The sequence below is a fragment of the Amblyomma americanum genome, chromosome 10 (assembly GCF_052857255.1).
Source record: "Amblyomma americanum isolate KBUSLIRL-KWMA chromosome 10, ASM5285725v1, whole genome shotgun sequence".
Lineage (NCBI taxonomy): Eukaryota > Metazoa > Arthropoda > Arachnida > Ixodida > Ixodidae > Amblyomma > Amblyomma americanum.
The window spans coordinates 67,103,064-67,126,031 of NC_135506.1; positions in this window are offsets into that span (position 1 = coordinate 67,103,064).

Below are 22,968 nucleotides of genomic sequence, written 5' to 3' on the forward strand. Positions count from 1 at the left end.
CAGGTTAATATTTTACTTCTCGCATTAATGTTTCGAAGGCACTCGAAATCTCGATACCGTTCCGCGCTGCTCCGTTGACTCGATGACCATTGAAACTGCCCGTGTAGCAGCGCCTTTGGGTGGATAGACTATCGGTTTCTGGGTTTTCGAAACGCCCGTGGGACGGGGGTATTATTAGGTGTTAGCAGGCACATACGCGTCGGCACCGGGGATCGTCGCAAATACAGGTGTCGCTGTAAAATCGAATGCAGTTCTCTTCAGAGACCCGCCGCGGTGGCTGAGTGGTTAGGGCGCTCGACTACTGATCCGGAGTTCCCGGGCTCGAACCCGACCGCGGCGGCTGCGTTTTTATGGAGGAAAAACGCTAAGGCGCCCGTGTGCTGTGCGATGTACGTCAGTGCACATTAAAGATCCCCAGGTGGTCGAAATTATTCCGGAGCCCTCCACTACGGGCACCTCCTTCTTTCTTTCTTCTTTCACTCCCTCCTTTATCCCTTCCCATACGGCGCGGTTCAGGTGTCCAACGATATATTAGACAGATACTGCGCCATTTCCTTTCCCAAAAAAAACCAATTATAATAATTGTTATTATTAGTTCTCGTCAGAGTCCACTTCAATCCGTCACTGCGGGTCTGCATCGCTTTCGGTTCCGTATCGGCGCTTAGGCGTTCTCGAGTGCGAGACAAAACGAAAAGTGGAAGGCGCCGAAAACCGGCTATCGATCGACTCGCGACGTGATTCTCAGCGCTGTTCGATGGGTGCAGCTTTGTACGCTCGCCGCGTGTTGTACGCCTTTCCGCGTGTGGTACGGTACTGTACAGTGCGTGACTGCGAAACGAATAGCGCCCGTACCGCTGTTACCGGGTTGTCTCGGGGCCCGCTATGCCTGCTGAGCTCTTGGCTCTGGCTCGAGGATTAAGACACGTAGGGAAAGATTAAGACACGCATTTGCATGCGGATACCCCCAACTACTGAAGCCGCGCGCATAAATTTCCGCCGATAAAGTGCGAAGAAACGTGTTGAGCAGGCGGTCGGACAGACCTGGTCTTTCAGAACTGCTTCATGTGCTGCCGTATTGGACTATGCTTATGATGAAAGCGATATTTTGTACCTTATTGCACGTTGTTGGTGCTTCGGCTCAGAAGCTCACGTCGCAATATATCTGCGGTCGTTGCGGAAACGCGTTTCATTCATGAAATGGTTAAGAGTTGCGTCATTTAAGCGGAACTTCCACCGTCGCCGGAGCGACAAAAAAAATTATGAAAGCTGTTAAAACAAGAGTGTTTTGTTAGCGCGAAATTCGGTGCCCCATATATTTTCTATATATATTTTATATTATATTTTCTATATATATATATATATATATATATATATATATATATATATATATATATATATATATATATATATATATATATATATACTAATACCGTAAGATAAAGCTAGAGATCACGTTCTTTTACCGTATACGGTATGCGGTTTTTAATGCTTCGACCTGTAATTAAGCAAGAGGAACGCCGTAGGAGTGGGGGGGGGGGGGGGGGGGGGGCGCCTCAAAACACGTAAGACGAAGACCTTTGGGCTTACGCACAAAGCACGTAAAACAAGCGGCAGAGCATGGCCCCAGAAGCCAACACAGAGGCCTACGTTTTTTTTTTTTTTTTACAGAAACTGGTCATTCGACAGTTCCAGCTTGAGTCTATCGTTTCTTCCAGGCGGATTGAAAAAATGAACGAATAAAAGAACGGTACAGAAAGAATTTCTGGTTCAACACACCAGCGATTATGATGAATATGTGATTTTCCTTGGGGTTAACAAAAGTGATACTCACAACTCAATTCAACTTCAATTTCAATTCTTTATTTTTCATGTACGCATGGAGAGGGTCGAGGGAAAAAAGCAATAAGATGTGGCCTGACGAGCCCCTCGGCCCCTACACACAGGGCAGCACGCAACATGAAGCGAAACATATGCAATCAAGATAGGGGATGAAACAGCAATAATAGCAAACAAAAGAACAGAAAGAAAATATCGCAAACAAAGCGCGTCTGAGGTTACTTCAATAACGCCGTTTCATGAAAAGAATTCGAAAGAAGCAGTGAAATATGCATGTTACCATCTAAAATGTAGCACATACTCTCTGTATATCTTTGCGGCGTTTTTAGCCGTATATAGAATCACAGAAAGATGCGAACACAACCCCAAAGCAAAATTTTATTTTGGAGGTTTCAAATGGGCCATTTCCGTGTGCGTTATTTTTTATTTTAATTTATTAGTTTATTTTGCTCTTGGGTGCGGAGCTACCAGTAAAGATGTGTTGTTGACTACTTAAAGTAAGTTCAGTCAAGTCCGGTTCATGATAAAGGCCTATAGACACCAATGTTTAGTTGTACGTTTTTGTTCCTGTAATGATTCATAATTAAGAGTTCAGAATACATGAACCACCGTGTTGTATTCGTCTACAACCGCTAAAGAATTTGACTGAATTTGACTGACGACGGCTGTGTCGTGTAAGGTGTGTTTTAGGGTACGAGAGGCATGAAATAAATTCCTAGTATGACCGCTGACACATCATTTGATGTCATTCCAGCTCTGAAGTAGGCTAGCTTAAGAGTTGCAGGGAATCAATACTGCGTGTGAGCGGATATATTGAAGGTTTGTTCACGCCTACCGTAACCTAATACACACCTTACACGTCATAGCCATCGTTCGGTAGGTGAAAGGGAAACGGATAAGGAAAACAGGCTGAAGTTGAAATCCAGTTATACATTTTTTTTAGAGGTCATATGGGAAATCAATGGGGTGATGCATGTTTACTCATGCCTAACGCATCATTTGAAAGCAGAAAATAAGCAAGCAAAACTTTGATGTCGATAATCCTTCAAGAAAACAGCGCGAATTCTTGCAGGACGCAGGGAGCCATGACAAAGCGCATCTTCTGACGTCCTTTACCTGCGCTTTATTTATTTATTTTTCTCCTAGATCTTGGGACAGCTAGCTAATATCCAACCTCTGGTCGTCCTTTGCTCTAATGCATGTTCTCCCTTTGGTATCTTTCTCACAACATCAGTTCCCCGTTCAGTTGATGAATTTTTTTCTGGTTGCATGTTATAGGAAAGTAGTGCCTTTATAGGAACATATATGGTGTAGTAACTGCTTCTCTTGTCGGTGGACACCTCAACAGCGCCATAACGGTAGGGGGAAAGGTGGGAGTTAAAGAAATAGATAAATGGGTGCTGTAGTGGAGGGCTCCGGAAAAAATAGCTGTGGTTTAGCTACTGCTCAACATGGTTAGACAGCGAAAGCTGTGATGTATCGGGCACCTAGATGCGGCTTTGCGTCTGTAACGTTGAGTGCGTTCCGCACACTGGATAGGCAGCGCGCCCACCCTGCCACGCTGGCAGGTGGCAGTTACATTAATGGCTCATCGCGAGACGTTGGCCACCCAATGAACGCTGCGGCCTATATATTCCCCCCTGACGTCACAACGGCAGTTTCAATCGCGTGACATCACGCGATTGTCACGTGACTATTCTACCACCCTCTACCGGCGAATGCGAAAGGTCAAAAGTGAAGGTCAAAGGCCAAGTGGTGCGACATCATGGTGGACCACATATGGTAAGGCCTACAGCAACACTTGACCTCTGGCTCGCTTGAAGGTCAACCGGCAACGCACGACGAAATCGGCTTTACCTAGCGTAGTGAAGCTTTCGCTTCAATAATTTCGACACCCTGGTAGTCTTAAAGGGGCACTGACATCGCGCAGCGCACGGGCGCCTTTCGCGGTTCGCCTCCACTGAAACGCGGCTGCCACTGTCTGGTTCGAACCCGGGTACTCCGGTTCAGCAGCCCCCATCTCTTCACTGGTTCTGATTGGTCGGCCGGGTCGATTGACTTAAAAGCCTTCGTATCGATCACTGCGAATGCATAAAAAGATATATGTACTACATGCTACATCTGTCACGGCATATCCGCTATTCTTCGCTATACAGTCGTCTGGTAACGAGTTATATGCGTCAGCGCCTTGCCCACGGTATCGCTCCAGGAGCCTGTCCTACCCTCTGGATAGATGAAGCGGCGGAAAGAGGGGGAATAGGCGACGCTGGGAGAGAGTCAGCATGCGAAACGCTTTCGCCATATACGCCAGATCAAGAGCAGATAACGAGGTGTCCTCGTCATCGATGCCGGAGGCCCTGTTGCAGAGAAGCTGCGTCACAATGGCGGCGGGCGGTGGGGGAGTGCGCTCGTGACATCGGACGAGTCAAGGTTTCCCGGTTTTTCGAGCGCGACTATTGTGAAAAGCCGGACTCCTATAGCGCATTCAATGGCGCTTGAACGTCACGCAGTCGTTGGCGCCCTCTGATCACGAATCTGTCCCGCTGACGGTCGTCGGATTAGGAATTCAGGATGTCTTTCTGGGTGAGAAATATCTCCCCAGAATACTGCCCTCGTTAGAAGGAAGATCGCGGTAGAAGTTGCGGAACGCTTGAATTCGTTTCGTTTATTTTTTTTTCGCGTTTTTGAAGTAGTTACCACAGACGCGGTATCCTGTCAAGTTAACCGATAGGAAACTCAAAACTGACAAGGACCGAGTCAAGGTGCCCACGCAGCTTCTATCCAGGAATCATGCAGTTGTGCCTGAAAAAAAAATGAAATGGTTGAGCCGCATATCGCATTTATTTGCGACACATATCTCTGTGCTTTCCACATGAAAGTGTCCCCACTAGAGTACTCTATCATGCGGGTAGCATCACTAAGCATTTCGGAGACTCTTTTGTTCTCAAGGCAGATAGCGTGCCTGCTATAGGATATCACCTCCTGTTCTCCAAGTTACTTGCTACTGAAATCCTTTCAGTGGATCATTGCGGAACTCGTTGCTGAGTGGCTCCTTGTCGCAGGACCGATTGCGTTTCTTTTTTGCGCAAAATTCTTTTCGGCGCTGTTGCTGTGGTAATAATCTGCCCTTCTCTCTATTCTCCCATTTTTTTTTATACGGTCACGTTCACCAAAGCTGAAATGGGCATTCCAGCGGGTCTTCTGGGGTCCGGAGATCTCGCGTCTTTCAACGTTTCAGTCACGGGCCAGCTCCCATCTTCTTTGAAGATTCTTCACTTGAGCTACAGGAACGTTGAGCACTGTGTCGTTCACTGTGACGACCAAGATTCGACAGTTTGCTTGGGTAGCGCAGAATATCTAGTTGCCCAAACATGGGATTCCTTCTGGATATTCAACTGATTCCGCTAACCTGCTTCCACATATATAATTTATTACCGTTGTGTCTTCAGCCAATAATCTAAATACATATAAAAAATTCAAACCGCACTAAACTTGCTAGTCGAGGCGTCATACTGCTTCGTTGCCCGAAGGCTAGTTAGACGCTAGGGCGACCAGGGCACAGAGTACAGATCACAGGAAGCACCGGACAAAGCGCTCGCACAACCCAGAGACTTCCTCCGCGTCGTCTGCCCAGGGATTTTTCGTTGCAATATTTTACGAATCCTGAAAATTCACCTGCGCAGACTCACCATATATGCAGAGCAAAAATGTTTCGAAGAAATGTCGATGATTGAGCAATTACTTTCATTTGTATGATCCCAACCTTCCTCGTCGAGCATGAAAGCTTCGCTGCAACCAAACCGCGCTGCGTCATAACAAATTCTCCTTTTTTAACGTTCCAAGAGCGAAACCAAGCGCGAAGTAGACCTCGGAGTCGAAGTAGGGTGAGGGTACAGACAACTTTTGACCAGACTGCGTGGCTCGTCTACGTAGTCCATGAGCTTAGGACGAGTGTCTGAAGAGCATGAAAGTAAAAAAAAGCGCTTCACACCACAACCCACGAAGCTCGGCGCAGCGACTAAATATTTAAAAAGAAGAGAGACAGAAATACGTACGCGCAATGGTGAATTAATGAGATGGCACCACCGGCGTACGCGTTTGGTCGGTCGTGTTCCTTTGGCGGTGGTGGCGATACGCATGACCCGACCTTGATCGCGCGACACAGACGTGACCGGCTTGGTCTACCGCCCGTGGAGACTGGCTGGAACTGGCCAGAGAGAAAAAAAAGAAGTTAACATAAGAACAAGAACGAGGCATGTGATCGCCCAGCCAGCGGCAACGTCGTCTGGTTCGGCGCACACCCAGACAGGTTGGTCCGCGAAGCCTTGCCAAGTGCAGAAAGTGGAAGTATTGGAGAATATAGTGCAGTCGAAGGGGGGAGGGATGACGGGCAACATTTTGTGAATTGGAGTCGCGTGCGATTCACGGGTGCACAGCTCGACCTTCGAAACGTGGAGGAGCTCTGTCATGCGAGGGAAGGAAGGCATGGAGGTTCACGGACGGAGATGAGGCCGGTAGCGACTGGAAGGACAGCTCGGCGACGTCACACCTCCCCCCCCCCCCCCCCCTCCCTCCACGTCGGGGTTGAGTAGAAGCCGTTACGTGACCTGCGCGCGGGCGTTCCGCCGTGGAATCGATGCATTAAACTCGACAATTTTGAAACGAGGACGCAGTTTCTAGCAGGCGTCACCCTCGCCATAACCACCGGGAGTCCCCACCTCCAGTGCTGCTGCTGCTGTTGCTGGTGTGATAATGCTGATTGTAGTGAAAGTAATAGAGTGATGACGGTGACGACACCATTACCACCAACACAGCACTGGTGATGGCGGGAGGGGGCAGTGGTACTATGATGATGACATGATGTTGATAATGATGATCGTGACTTACTGTAAGGCGCTGCGGGGCATTTACCACAGGTGCTTCTCCGTCCCGCAGGTAGCAGAAAACGTTTAGAGTTCTTATTGGCAGGCAGTTACGTTACGTATGGTATAAACTACGAAGAATAAAACCATGTGAGAGTTACGCTACTTCACAGCAGAAAGTTAGCAGCGTACAAGAAGAAAAAACGGCCCCGAATAATAGCGATAGTGAAGCTGCAGAGGCAGTGGTGATAGAGGTGTCGTGGTGTTCGGCGGAGATGGTTCGTTATTAGAATAGGGCGCTATATACATGCACTAACGAAAGCAGGTGGCAGAGGTAATGTGGTGTGTGATCCCTCTATAGCAAAGCATATAATGCGGCTCATTTTGCTTATTTCTGCTTATTGGCCCTTTCATAAGGCATCCGTGAAAGAGCATTCGATATAATAACGCGTATAAGTAAGTCTTCGACTGCGGGGCGTAAGCAATTGCTCATCAGTGGTTCCTAGAAATCAGCGCGTACAGTGAATGTAACGGTCAACGATTTTTAGCGTTCGAGTTGCCGTTGCTCGCTTTGTATGAACCAGTATCCAAAAGCGGTTTTCCATAGCTTAAAGGACAACTTCTATTAATGCATTTATTCACTTATTTAGTTATTTATTAGTATTACCGACCGACTGACTCAGTCACTTAATCCCTGATCGGCGAGATAGAGCTATTATTATCAAAAATAGGCAGCAAAATTGCGAAGAATATATGCAACTAGAACAAATGTACGCAGTTTGGACCCTTCGCCCGATTCTTGGCACATGTAAGAGGGGGAGGAGGGGGAATAACACGGAAACATGTAAACAGGCGTACGGTAAAGAAGAGTTATCTACGTCTGAGAAAGAAAAAAAGCATAAGGAAACAAAAACGAGTAATCAAACCGATCTCAGCTGTACACCATGGTGGAAAAAGTGGGAACGTTCACACGCCATCCGAGTAGACGTTCAAGGTGGCCGGCGAGGGTGAATGGAGAGGAGTGGGTTCAGGAGTTCTCTCATCACCGATATCTCGCCTTATCTGTGCGTGGAATGGGTTTGACAAGAAGGGGGCGCACTTATCGTTTGCGTTATCTCGACGACATGGCAGCCGCCGCCGAACCTCTCGTTCGTGTATCTTCATCGGTTTCTCGAGTACTGCGTGTGCACCTCTCTTGTTCCCAATCGTGTACACCTTCGCCTCTGGGGATGCCCCTTTCTTGCGATCACTTTATTCCTGAAGCAGTTCCAACGGAAATTTTGCGAACGTGTTTTAAGAACGTGTCGGTAGAGGGCAGCAGTCGACTGCTTTACGTCCAAGTTACGTTAAGTTGCGCAGGTAATTCTATACGTTCTTCGGAGATAGCCTTTGGCAGGTTAGAGAGAAATGATAGGTGCCTTCAACTGCCCTTGTATGGGCGGTTTTATCCTACATTTGGCGTGGCGGCCAAGACACTCTTTACTGTCAGGGATAAAATTTTCGTGATTTTCGCCGGTGGCCTACGTTTGCAAGCAACAAAATGATCGTGTGAGCAATAGCCTTTGTGAACCAACTGAAATTTCAATACCCAATTGGCACACATTGCCTGTGGGACGAATTCGCATCTCCTTTCGTTATGAAAACGTGGCTAATGACGTCCTGCACTCCTTGCCAAAAATAGCGAGGCAATGGAGATTGCGTCTCAGCTGTTTAGTGGAGCCCTTAGAGTCCACATAATGACCAAAAGGCCTTGAAAGACGAGCACAATGGTTCTCCTTACCTTACACAAGTTAAGGCTTAATGAATGCCATAAGTGCTCCAGTACGAGGCTTAAAACCAAACCCCGTTGCCTTGTTACTTTTTTTTTTTTTTGCAAAGGCGGTACAAAGGAGACACTGGTTATCACTGACATTTTCACAAAGATTCCCACCGGCAGCTATCGGTCGTCTGTAGTTCTAGTTGGTTAGCGGTATTAATACCTTCAAGCTTTCCCGCGATTCTAGCATGAAAATAAATTCTGTTCACGAAAGAAAATAACGTTTATACAGCATTCGGTTTTTTTCCTCTACGTTTCGCCTTTCGGTATACACCACCCTTGTGGTAACTTTTTTTATCGGAGCGAGCCAGTTCTGAGCACTACGACATAGGATGTCAAGAGCACGAGTCGAAACGTTTCACAGCAAGCAAAAAAAAAACAGAAAAGCAAAGGCAAATGCAGCTCCGCGAGATTCTTTAGCGAAAACCGACCTAAGTGTACAGGAAGGCAAAAACTTCTATTGCTTTCATCCCCATGAGCGGTGGCTGCCATGATGATCACACGTTGCAGATGGACTCAGCCCGCTGCATTTGCTCCTTAACATTGTCTGCAGAAAACTGGTTTAGTCCGCAACAAAACAAAGCGTCCTCTATCTGCTGTCCGTCCTCAGTAGTAGCAGCAAGGCCATGTACACTACAGGAGAAAGGCTTTTCACCATCACCACCATTAGCAGGCAAGACAATAGTTCCGTGCACGAAAGAGGCCTGTTCTCCACATCATTTTTACCATCATGCATAGTAGCGACGTCTATAGTCCATTTGCAAAACAAGGCCCTCCCCCATCATCACCGTCGTCTGCTGCTGCAGCGGACATGTCCAACATTCCCGGACAAAAATTTTGAAAATTGGAAAATTGTAAGATACTGTTATGGAAGGATCCGTTCTTCTGATATGTATCAAAATCTCTCTGTTCAAGTGTTTCCACAGATCGCATGGAACAGTTAAGACTGCCATATAGGAAACCAATGGGGAGCGCTTTTGACGATAGCAAAAGCGTGAATAGAAAAAAAGACTGGAAAACTGCCATCGGGTGATCTGCGGATATATTGATTGCTATAGTGATATATTACATTATATGAAAAAGTTTGGCTCATATGCGGTTTCCTGCTAAAAAATGCTTTGTCCAGAATTGTTGGTTACGCACGACAAAGGCTTTTCCTACGCATTTCCAATGAACCTTGTCTGCGGCTAACCTGGAATGCACATTTCAGCAAAATTCCAAGCCTCATCTCTCCGCCTCTGCTTTTGCCGCTCCGACAATTGTTTCTACCACTTGAATTACACTCTGTTATCCTAACAGAATTTTGGTTATGCCTGCTACGCATCGCACGTCCTACCTAAGTCCGTTTCTTCTATTCGATTTAGCTTTAAACCGCCCTTTCGAAGTTGCACACATATTTTTAGTTTTATTTTCAAGTAGTAGGACATGTTTTCATTAACCACCTCAGATGTCGTCCTTCCACACACTGCATGCAGAGTTCTACTTGACATCTCACTTGGACTTAGCATTACTGACGAACAGGTACCATCATTCATGTGCCACTGCCCATCGGCAGCTATGATGGCACTTGCAGAAAAATCGCTTGGTCCATACGGTAGGCAGTACCTAACTGCAGTGCTCGGTCTCCGGAGGCACTTGAAAGCAAAGTCAATGATTTATTGATTGATTGATTGATTGATTGATTGATTGATTGATTGATTGGTTGATTGTAAAGAATTACTATGCACGCAAAATTTTCACTACAACTGTGCAGACTTTGTTCCCATGTAAACGCGACGCTCACCACCGTTGAACAGCCCAAAGTGCTAACTCGAATTGTGTATAACGGCTCATGCGAGTCAGGCCGCTTTTCCCCGCCACACCTGTACTGCGGCCGTTCGCCCCCCTTTACGACAGCCAGGCGCGATCTCCTGTTCCACTCTGACGATACGTGAGACCCGTGTTTTCCTTGGACCAAGCCGAGGAGACGCGTTGTCGAAGATGTGCTACAATCTTGCCGACCGAGGCTTCCTGTAATCGGCTGCTGAGCAGCATTCAGACCTTTCGATGTACGACAAGGCGGCATCCTTTTGAAGTGCGATAAATGAGCCCATTCTCGCACGGAAGAGGGCAGCCAAGTTCAAGATGTTGCGCCGCTTTCGTGGGCAACTATACACGCGTACTCGAAGGAAGCGTAGTTCTTCAGAACTCGTGGAGGTCGTATCCATTCAGCATATTCGTATACGCTGGCGAATACGCTGATGTGTTGCTTCGCTTGTGTGGAGTGCGTGCGACCTGAAGCGCCTCCTCCGAGTTCAGCTGTGGTTTCCCTAAGACAAAATTCTTTAGACAGTCTATAGACTGTCCATAGACTTCTGTCTATAAAGTCTATAGACTCTCTATAGACGAAGACGAGAACAGTCTAAAGACAATACGAATCCTATAGACAGTCTATAGACTGTCTATAGATTTATGGCCGTACACTTTTAGTAGACTTTTTTCTGTAGACAGTCTGTAGACTATGAATATACAAAAAGAAATATCTATAGGAAGCCACTAGAGTCTATGAGAAGTCTATACACTGTCTATAGACCAATTTTATAAGGGTTGGATGCGTACACGAGCTCAAAATGGCGCCAGGAAACAGCACATAAACGGGGATGACACTTGTAGTTGAAGTAAAGTCAGTTGGGATGATAGAACAAAAAAAATGGCCTAGGAAATCCCGATCTTGTTTTAGATTTGACGTGCGCGTCTTGTTTCTTTGCGCTAAGTTTGCAAGCACTCAAAACTTTGCAGCACATACCAGAAAATCAGTTTGCATAAAGAAGCCCAGAAAATCTGGACAAACGCCTCAAGTTTACACAGCTGCCACCAAGAGCCGCGCGGCGCTGAACACTAAAACAAAAATAAAGAAAAAAGCCGAGCATGCTGGCAACTGCCACCACCCTGTTTCAAAGGGGACGCTCCTATCTTCCATCCATCCATCCACCCATCCATCCATCCATCCATCCATCCATCCATCCATCCATCCATCCATCCATCCATCCATCCATCCATCCATCCGTCCGTCCGTCCGTCCGTCCGTCCGTCCGTACGTCCGTCCATCCATCCATCCATCCATCCATCCATCCATCCATCCATCCATCCATCCATCCGTCCGTCCGTCCGTCCGTCCATCCATCCATCCATCCATCCATCCATCCATCCATCCATCCATCCATCCATCCATCCATCCATCCATCCATCCATCCTTCCTTCAATCCATCCATCCGTCCATCCATCCATTGATGCATCCATCCGTACATCCGTCCGTCCGTCCATCCATCCATCCGTCAATCCATCCATCCATCCATCCGTCCGTCCGTCCGTCCGTCCGTCCGTCCGTCCGTCCGTCCGTCCGTCCGTCCGTCCGTCCATCCATCCATCCATCCATCCATCCATCCATCCATCCATCCGTCCGTCCGTCCGTCCATACATCCATCCATCCACCCATCCGTCCGTCCGTCGGTCCGTCCATCCGTCCGTCCGTCCATGCCTCCATCCATCCATCCATTCATTCATGCATCCGTCCGTCCGTCCGTCCGTCCATCCATCCATCCATCCATCCATCCATCCATCCATCCATCCATCCATCCATCCATCCATCCATCCATCCATTCATCCATCCACCCATATATCCGTCCGTCTGTCCATCCATCCATCCATCCGTCCATCCATCCATCCATCCATCCATCCATCCATCCATCCATCCATCCATCCATCCATCCATCCATGCATCCATGCATGCATCCATCCGTCGATCTGTCCGTCCACCGCAGGAATTTTTAATTTTCGTTACATCCTGGATTTTCTAGACAGACAAATCTTCCCAGAACCACATAGACCTCTGAGTAAAACACAAGTCAGTTGGCGGCAGCTCCAAACAGACACTTTCTTTAATCCGTACACGTATTTCATTCACGTGGTTCCCAGAGCAGTTCAGCCCCGTCTGTTCTCTCTGTGGACACCATAAAGCAGACACACCCCACATCCTACACTCACATAATCAAGACAAGCCGTCGGACAGTCTGCAGCTCTCTACCCAATCGCAGTGGGAGGCCGCACTGCTCAGCTCGGACCCGGAGGTTCAACTCCCAGTCACGGAGCGGACTGAAGAGGTCGCCGAACGACGTCGTCGGTCGGCCACCTGACCTCCGGCCTAGAACAGGAGCCCACCGCGGGGAGGGGAACTTCACCACAAACCGCGCCTAAAAGCCTCTTCTTTAATGATGTCTACCGCCTCCTCCTCTAGTAGATATGAGTGCACGAAGCATTTTAGAGATCAAATTTTGCAGCATGTACCGCCACTTGACGATAACATAATCACCATATTCGCGCAGAATTTATCCGGCCTCGCTATTTTTCTCAAAATTACGAGCTTAGAATATCCCCATTTCGAACCCGACCGCGGCGGCTGCGTTTTTATGGAGGAAAAACGCTAAGGCGCCCGTGTGCTGTGCGATGTCAGTGCACGTTAAAGATCCCCAGGTGGTCGAAATTATACCGGAGACCTCCACTACTGCACCTCTTCCTTAATTCCTTCTTTCACTCCCTCCTTTATCCCTTCCCTTACGGCGCGGTTCAGGTGTCCAACGATATATGAGACAGATACTGCGCCATTTCCTTTCCCCCAAAAAAGCAATTATTATTATTATTATAGTTACTCAGTGTCCACAACTGGAAACCAACAGATGGCGCAAGCTGCTGATGCCCTGGATAGCTAGGCACGACAACATTCAATTTAATGATTGCTGGCGTTCTCTTCTTACTGCCCAAGTCAGAGCTATGAGGAACGCCGTAGTGGAAGGTCCCACATCACTGTCGACCACATGGAGTTCTTTAAGGTTCTCAATAAAATCCCTTTTTACGTCCGTGGAAATGCGGCCTCCGACGGCTGCTGACTTTTTGGTTTGTAGTAATATCTGCAAAGCGATAGAGGTCGAACTGGTCTAAATAGAACAGCAATGTTGAATGTCAGCCTGAATTTGACATAACCTAACCGTAATGCGAAGAAAACGTTCTGTGTCTTGAACAGTGAAGATTTTGATACTGAGCTATTCTGGACGAAAACATTTTTCAACATATCATGAGATTTCATTACAACAAAAAGTATAAGCGCAGATCTCCCCTTGGCAGGCTAGCGTTTCTTTTTCTTTTTTTTTTTGCTATTAACGTTTTGCTCTCGTAAAAAAAGCGTTCCCTATAGGTTTTCCCTGGCAGTCCTTAATGTTCGATTCAAGCGATGGAAAAACATTAAAAAGAAGATTTCGCTGCTAATAGGAAGAATGGATCATTACCTTCAATATTTTCACAGCAGTGCCTTAAACTAATCTAATATTCAAGTTTCTTTTTGTCCAAGAATGCTGGACTTGCTCAGGCCATCACCCTTATCAAGCTCAGGAGCAATGAAACTTCTGGAAAATCTTGTGTTGTGGAATATCAGAGAACAAAAATTGCACGAGTGTATTTCATAGCGGTTGTGCGATTTTCATTCGGTTACAAAGTCCAGTTTCCTTCTGTCGTTGTTAACTTGTTTATTTTCTACAGCCTTCTTCTCACTCTCGGTTGTGCACCCGGAAAATTAACGCCCCATGAAGGCCAGCCGTCGGGAACCGAATACCTAAAATAAAAAAATAAACAAAGTTTTAACAAATAAAAATTCAGGCCAGGGTATCTCGAAATAAAAAAAAAGATTGTGTGGTTCTTGCCACGAGCCTGCAGTATCAATACGGGTAAGCAAGGTTAGTACATCTTTAACGTATAATTTATTCTAAACTTCGTGGCACTTCTTTGAATTTATAAAGAAATTCTTTATGTTTTGGTTGTTTTTTGCTTCATTTTACCCTTACAACAAAGCTACAAAATAGTTCACCTTATATTTAGCTGCGAGCGGACTGTCAATTGAGCATTACTGCGGCAAATGTTTTTAAAGCGATGGCCCATTCATTTCCGCAGCGTGAAAATATTGTTTGTCGTCGTGCTGAAGGCTGTCCTGACAAAAACATTGGCGGTCACCACGGAGTTGCTTGTGGCATGACAACAGGCATCTGCTACGCTAACCACAGTGCAGGAGAAGAATCTGCGCTGTCACTTAATACATTTGGCCTTGTTCGCTTTCGGACCCCTTGTTGAATGAAAGCCGACAGAGAAAAAAAATTAGACTGCAGCACGAAAAAAAAAACATTGCACAATATCGCAGTGTTTTCCTTCTATTCCCACGTACGCTTTCTGCTCCAGTGCAAAACCTGAAATAAGAAAAGCGAAATTCATCGTGACGACTTGCGCTTCTTAAATCGCCACGGCACCTTCTTTAGCGGGGACGCCACACTGATGATTAATGGCTCTTTTAACCCTCTTCCTCTCTTTTATCCCCCCCCCCCCCACACACACACAAAATCTCTTGCTTTCTGCCTTGCTTCATTTATCAAATTCTTTTCGTTATTTCTTTTTACCCATTGCGTCTCTACTCCCCCGCCGCACTTCTGAGGGTTCACTGACGCCTACAGCGTTCACTCTTGCCTGCAAATCTCACTTCGCTGAACATTTTTTCATTAGCCGAACACCGTTACTATAGCGAGACCTTCACCGCCAGCAGCACGGCAGCAATTAGAAGCGGGGGGGAAAATGGGGGAAAAAAAGAAGAAAAGAAAGAAAGGGGCGTGCGCGGAGTCTGGAAATAATGCGGAATGCGACGAACGTCCATTCATCAGCCCCATTAGCAGCGGCGCCTAGGCAATAACAGGCAGTGCGCGCGGCGAATTTCCTCTCGGCGTATTGCTGTTTACTGCGACGCGTACATTCCCCCGCGTACTGCCGAGCGGAGAGCAAAAAGAAAAAAAAAGAAAAGCGGAAGAAAGAAGGAGAGAAAAGAACGAAGCGAAAGAAGAAGCCCCTTACGATCTCCTGGGAGGCAAAGAAAGAAAAAAAAAGAACGAGAGAAAGCAAGCAAGAAAGAAAAAGGAGGAAAACGGGGTGCGGCAGTCTTTTCAGCAAAGCCGCGCCAGGGCTAACTGGGCTCCCCGCTATATTTATGCACACGAGCCCCTTCGAGTCCTTTAGGGGATATCCCTGGTAGTATACAGAAAGCGCTAGGGCGCATGGTGTGTAGTGTACAACAGGATGCGCGCCTCCGTGCCCTTTCCTTCTGCGGCCAGTTCGGCGGCGCGAAAACATATATTACCGCGTAGGGCCTCGTCGGTGGCGGTGCCGCTGTTTAGCACGCGATCTCGCTTAGGTCTTAAGACAAGCTTGAGAGAGCAACCACCACTCTCCTCCACCACCTCCCTCTCTCAACCCGTGTCACCGTCATGCAGCTTAATTTCACGTGTGGTCAGAGAGGCCAAAACCCGTTACAGACAGACCGCTCTCACGCGATTCAATGCTCGTGTTGTGGCCGCCATTTTCGTGCTGTAAATGCTATTCTTTGTTTGTTTGTTTCTTTGTTTGTTTGTTTGTTTGTTTGTTTGTTGCGCGTAGGGCTTTTGAGTTCACTCAGTTCTACGTGAAAATACTTTGTGAAAGGCATAAAAGTGGTACTACGCAGTGTTTCCTCTTACCTTGTAGGAAGCTTATATTGTAGGAAGCTGAATATGTTGGTAACGCCTTCTGTGAGCGACTACAACGCTCCCACGCTAACGCGTATCCAGGCATGTAGCTTACACGCGTGCAGCGCTGTGGGCGAGTGTTGTGAAACATGTAGCTGCTAGGGCGTGTTGCCTTATAGTCACTGTTTACGTGCTTACATATGAAAACTTTTGCGTACATTTTTGTTTTATTTTTCATATTTCATTTTGGTTTCCGTATTTCCTAATACGAGGTTTGCCGGCTGCTCTTTAGGAGAACGCGTTTGAGCGCGACGCATCTTCTCGTTTCAGTGTCGTGAGAGAAATATTACGCCGTCGACTACTTTTTTTTATTAATGTTGATCGGTGAATGCAGTGGTTGATCAATGTGCATAAAACAATTAAGTTGTCTTTTTCCATAGTTCGATCATACCGTTTTCCTAATCCCTGTCTCTCCTTCTGCAGTGTATATATCCAATATAATCGGTTTTTTGGGGGAAAGGAAATGGCGCAGTATCTGTCTCATATATCGTTGGACACCTGAACCGCTCCAATGTTCTGTATTTATTACATCTACCTATATCCTGTTCCTATTTAAAGTTTCCTTTTTACATATTCGTATTTATTCCTTCAGGCAGTTTATTTCTCATCTACGCTTGTAGTGTGTTTTGTCCGGAATAGTGTTGTATTTTGATTGCACTCATACCCGACAATTGCACACAAAAGCATTTTTCAACGAGAAAGAGCTTACGAACGAAATTTTTTTCTTCATATATTGAAAGAGTTCACTAAAACAATTAATATATCCGCAGATCTTCCCTCAGCAGGCTTCCATTTTTTTTGCTATTAACGTTTTTACTGTCGTCATAAACGTACCAAATTGATTTTCCCAGGCAGTCTTAACTGCTCGATGCGTGCAACGCAAAAACTTTAAAAGAAAGATTTTGCTACGCATCGTTAGAATGGACCTTTAGTATTTCCATAACAGTACTTTACAATGTTCCAATATTGAAAAAAAAATTTCCAAGAATATTAGACATGTTTCAAATAGTGAATTAAAACACCTAGTTGTAGACGCGAGTTAACGAAATGCTTCAGATTTCCATCGACATCAACAATTTGCCCAGAAAGACTCTCATACTCTTTTGCTCAATACCTAGAGAGTACATATCAAAGGGGATAACAGCTAAAAGGCAAGTGCAGCTAAGGCAAATGTACCTAAGACAAATATTGTTTTTGGCCAATCACGATAACTACCTGAGATAGAGCAATTGTAGTTAAAGGATGCATTCTGATTAGCCACTCACGACACTTGTCTGAGGTAATGTAAGGTAAGCAGCCTATAGCTGAGGCAAACTAAGACAGGTATTACCATTGTCCTAACCTAAGATTAAGGCAATTATAGCTAGGGCAAGTATTGTGACGAGTGAATCATGATACTTGCCCAAGCTAAGGAAGGTATAGTTAAGACCATTACAGCGATCCGACAGTAACGATAGCAGTCGAAGTGACGCACTACCCAATCATTAACCGACGTGACAATTAGTAGGAGTCTGGATGGCTTTGTTGCTCTGATCTGTAAATTCTCCGTGCGCCTTTTCGAAAGGGGAACGTCATTATTTGAATAGCTAGATGCTTATTTCTTTGTATGTTATTTTTGGGGTTGCCTGGCGTAACGGTATCCTCGCTTTATTAAATAATAATAATTAATAATTGGTCCTTGGGGAAATGAAATGGCCCAGTATCTGTCTCAGTATCGTCGGACACCTGAACCGCCCCATAAGGGAAGGGATAGAGGAGGGAGTGAAGGAAGAAAGGAAGAGAGAGGTGCCGTAGTGGAGGGCTCCGGAATAATTTCGACCACCTGGGGATCTTTAACGTGCACTGACATCGCACAGCACACGGGCGCCTTAGGGTTTTGCCTCCATAAAAACGCAGCCGCCGCGGTCGGGTTCGAGCCCGGGAACTCCGGATCGGTAGTCGAGCGCCCTAACCACTGAGCCACCGCGGCGGGTCGCTTTATTAAAGCTGGAACCACTTTCAAGTTACTCTAGAAGCTCACCTTTCGTCCTTGAGGGAGGATGCTGGAGCGGGCCTTGGTCACTGTGGTAATTAAAAAGCCCTTTTATACAGAACGAACCCCACTTGAGGCAAGTAGCGATTCTTTTGCTTTTGTTATTATATGATTTTGCTTGCCGAGGTTTACAGCTCGGTCACATACAAAACTGTGTGACGCTGAAAATAACAAGAAGCCGAGCACTTAATTGTTCAAGAACTGCGCGATTGTCTGGTATTACCTCAAACACAAACCGGTTCGACTGCTACCAGCACGCAGTAGAAGGTCACTCAGTAGCTTTCGACAGTACCCTTTGATGGGCGAGTTGGTTCGAATATCTTTGTAACTGAAACAGAAAATCACTACATAGGAGAACACAGATAAAAGGACACAGGCAAGCGCTATACTATCAGCTAACTTGTTATACGTCCAAACGCACATATATGCAGTACCGAAACATGCCCCGCATGCAACGTCAGTAACTACCTAAAATGATCTAAGGAAGAAATCTCACTGGCGTACACCGAAACAGATGCGCCACTCGCGAAGCGATCCGGTGAGGTTCTTGAGGTCTTTCACATACAAAAACATACATTGAGCCACGATACATCTGTTTCATTGTACATTAGTCATATTACTTTCTGGCAGGATTTTATATAGTTACTAACGATGTTTTATTTATGTTAACTTGTATGTACTACGACCATTAATTAATCTTCCTTTGCTCCATTACTGCGATCCTCAGGGATGCTTGTAACGCGGCGAAACTTTCGCACGTTTTACCATTATACAGGGACAAGAGAGTCTAAGAAGAGAGCCTTGTCGGAAAAAATGAAAGAAAACGAAGAGAAAGGCCCTTAGCCATCTGCTATCACCTTGTGTTGGGCGCGCATTGAGTCTACAAGCATGCCAGGAACTAAGCGCCCACCCTTGACCCACTTAAAATAGTCTCCAGCTTGTGTAAGAACAAGACGGCGGGCGCTGGGCAACACACGTGAGCACTCCGAAAGAGCAGCAGACGTAAGCGAAGCGCTTCCTTCCTCGCAGGAAACAATAAAACAATGGCAGGCCATCCGCGGAGTGCTCATGACAGGACCCCGATGGTGTACGCCTAGTTCCACCTCGCGACGAGACAAAGAAAATTAGAAAACACAAACAAGCAGTAGCGTGAGGCGCGTTCTACAGCTTGCTCACATACGTCCGCGGATACTTGCTTCCCAAATGCGTGTGTGCGTAGTACTTACATACATATCCTCCTACGCTGAGGAGAGGCCATTCTAGCATATGGCAGGAGACGTTGGAAACTTCGTATTACCGTTGTGTACGCCTTCCACTCCACACCCGGGCTGCTCTCTTCTTTTTCGCGTCGTCTGCTGCTTCTCAGTTGTCTTCTGCTTCCCGCGTTTTTGTTCTCCTCTTTATTATTTGCTTTATCGAAAGTGACCAATCTTTTGCTTCAGTCGACGCCTTGTGTGTGCGCGCGCTCCATATGCTCATGTCAGGCATTCTTTGCTAGCGTTTTGTGACGCCCAGAAAGCGTCTCGCAAAAAAAAAAAAAAAATGTCCGTAAAATGTTACATTGGCTGGTGCGGTTGGACACACCACACAACTGGAAAAAGTGCGGGCCGGCCGTGTCGTAGCGTTTTCGTTTTATATTTTCTTTGCCGTCTGCTTGGCGCATCCCCGGCGACATTTTCTGCGCGTCGTCTGCTACGAAAAAAAAAAATGGCGTCGTGCGCACCCTGTTGCTCCATTTTCTTTCTTTTATTCCTGCGTTAATTGCATTCTCTCGTTTAACCCCCACGGCCCGTCGTTCTGCAAGCCAAGTATACCGCCGGGAAAGTAGACGCAGTGCCCAGCCTGCATGAAGAAGACACAGAACTGCGGAACAGGAACACGCAGTTATTCACTGCCGGCAGTGCAAAAACAAACGGAAGACCCCAGTTAGCCGTGAAATATGTGAGGACTAAACGGGAAGCACTGCAAGACGGCTCTTGCTTTGCACTGATGGAACGCTTTTTTTTCTTTATCATTTACTGCAGACCTGCCCCCCCCCCCCCACCCCCCCATGCCTTTCTTTCTTTTCCCGGCAACTCTTCACTAAACTTCTTTCTTTTTTTAAGCAGTTACTGCCCGTTCGTTTTGTATGCGCCGACTTTCGTTTAAAGCCCGAGTTCCTTTTCAAAGTTTCCTCGTCACGTTTCTTTGTGTCTGTTCTTTTTTCTTTCTTGTTCCAGTTTAGTCTCATTCTCCTCTTTTTAGGCCCCCCGTGACAAACGCTAGGTGCATTTTTCTTTATTCTTTTTTTTTTGTCGTGCGAGTTTGTGTGTTTTAAATGTTTCCTGCTAGCCCAAGACGGAGCATACAGATCTCTCTCTCTCTTTCTCTCACACTCCCCAGAGCCACATACATTTTGTGTACTTGAGTTGTTCGTTTCCAGAGAGGAGTTGGCAAGTGCCATAGCGTCCCTGTCCTGACCCTGAAATTTTGAAGGTCGGGACTACGCAAGAACAGGTAAGTGACTACCCGCTGGGCAAGAAAAGAAGGGAAAGGGCACACAGAGGGGGGGGGGGGGATGAGAAACGCTAAAAGCTGGCGTAGAAAGAGGACAGAAAGAAGCAAAAATAAAGCGAGTGTGGAGAGATAGCGGTAAAGGCAGTCGCGGGATAAAAAGATTAAGATTAAAAAGGCTCGACGTAGAAGAGAAACCCAAAGTGACGTGGCAACCCTTTTAAGCTTAAGCGTGTCGTCTGTCTGAACCAGACAGAAGTCGTCGGGAATAGAGCACGGTATCAGAATCGAGTTCGCTTAATCAGTCCTTACCTATTCGTGTCGCTTCTGTTTATATATATATTTAAATGCGGAAAGTTTATACAACCTATTTCGTCAGGATTATTACGGCGTCCGCGGGCACTTCGTTTAGTTAAAACGACGATGACGCAGCGGGAACGTGAAACACCGTTCAGGGTTTTATGGCATAGAAGCGACCTAGTTCTGCAGTATGCGGCATGACTGCGTCTATATGCAACTTTCTGCATGCGCAATTTATTTCGCCGGAATGAACGGAGTGAGCAAGATCGTCTAGAATTCAAGAACAGAGGGATAGATGATCCTGAACATTATTGGATATTGATAGGCTTTTACCTTCTGAAATGCATTTCTGAAACATTTTCATAGTTACATTTCCTCTCTTATTACAAGATTTTCCATCGTTTTGGCATCAAACGGCTATAGCCCTTGAAGACCCCGCCTGGGAGCCTTTGCGAGTTAATAATAATGGTGATGACGATAATGCTGGTCGCTAGTTCCCTTCGTGGCGTCAGCTGACACCTGTCGAAAAGGACTGCAGCATTATAACGGTCGCTTCTGACTGCCTAGGATGTTCACCTATCGATAACGAACTTCTGGATGAAGCACCTCTGTCAGAAGGACACAGCGCAGAAGGCTCCAATGCTGCAGCTTCGTTATATGTCACTGTTCTCCTAAACAACCAGCGCTTTCATTCCTGAACTTTGAACCCAGACGAGTTTAGCAGTATAAGTTCATGATGAGAGTGTATAGCACTGAACTTTAGAATGTTACATTCCAAGAAGTCCACGCCCGTGAAACCTGACGTTTCATGGGCGTGGACTTCTTGGAATGTAACATTCTAAAGTTCAGTGCTGTACACTCTCATCATGAACTTATACTGCTAAACTGGGTTTCCTTCAATCTACAATGATTATTCAGTTAATGTTGAGTGGTCAAAAACAGTGCCAAATATTTTTGGGCTAACCTGAAGAAAATTAAGAATTCTTGGTTTTGTGCATCCTCTGGAATGGACAGTGCCATCACTGTACTTTTTCTGCGATGGGAATGTAGAAAATATAAATAGTAAAATAAGCAATGTAAAGCAGTTTATCACTACGAGGTGAGACCTTCAAAGGCGTGTTTGAAATGGCTCTCGCCTAATCTGCATTGGCAGAACGCTTCTTTTTTAACCTAATTTGGTTCGCGCCTACTTTGTGCCGAAATTAACGCAAAAATACACAAAAATAATCAACACCAGTAAGATCGACCAAGTGTAAAGAAAACTAATTTGGTTAGGCCTGACGGCTTACCGGTAGCCGGAGACGCTCGTCGCATTCGTTACTTGAATTTGGAACCCACAATTGCAACCCCCTCTCCCACACACACACACACACACACACACACACACACACACACACACACACACACACACACACACACACACACACACACACACACACACACACACACACACACACACACACACACACACACACACACACACACACACACACACACACACACACACACACACACACACACACACACACACACACACACACACACACACACACACACACACACACACACACACACACACACACACACACACACACACACACACACACACACACACACACACACACACACACACACACACACACACACACACACACACACACACACACACACACACACACACACACACACACACACACACACACACACACACACACACACACACACACACACACACACACACACACACACACACACACACACACACACACACACACACACACACACACACACACACACACACACACACACACACACACACACACACACACACACACACACACACACACACACACACACACACACACACACACACACACACACACACACACACACACACACACACACACACACACACACACACACACACACACACACACACACACACACACACACACACACACACACACACACACACACACACACACACACACACACACACACACA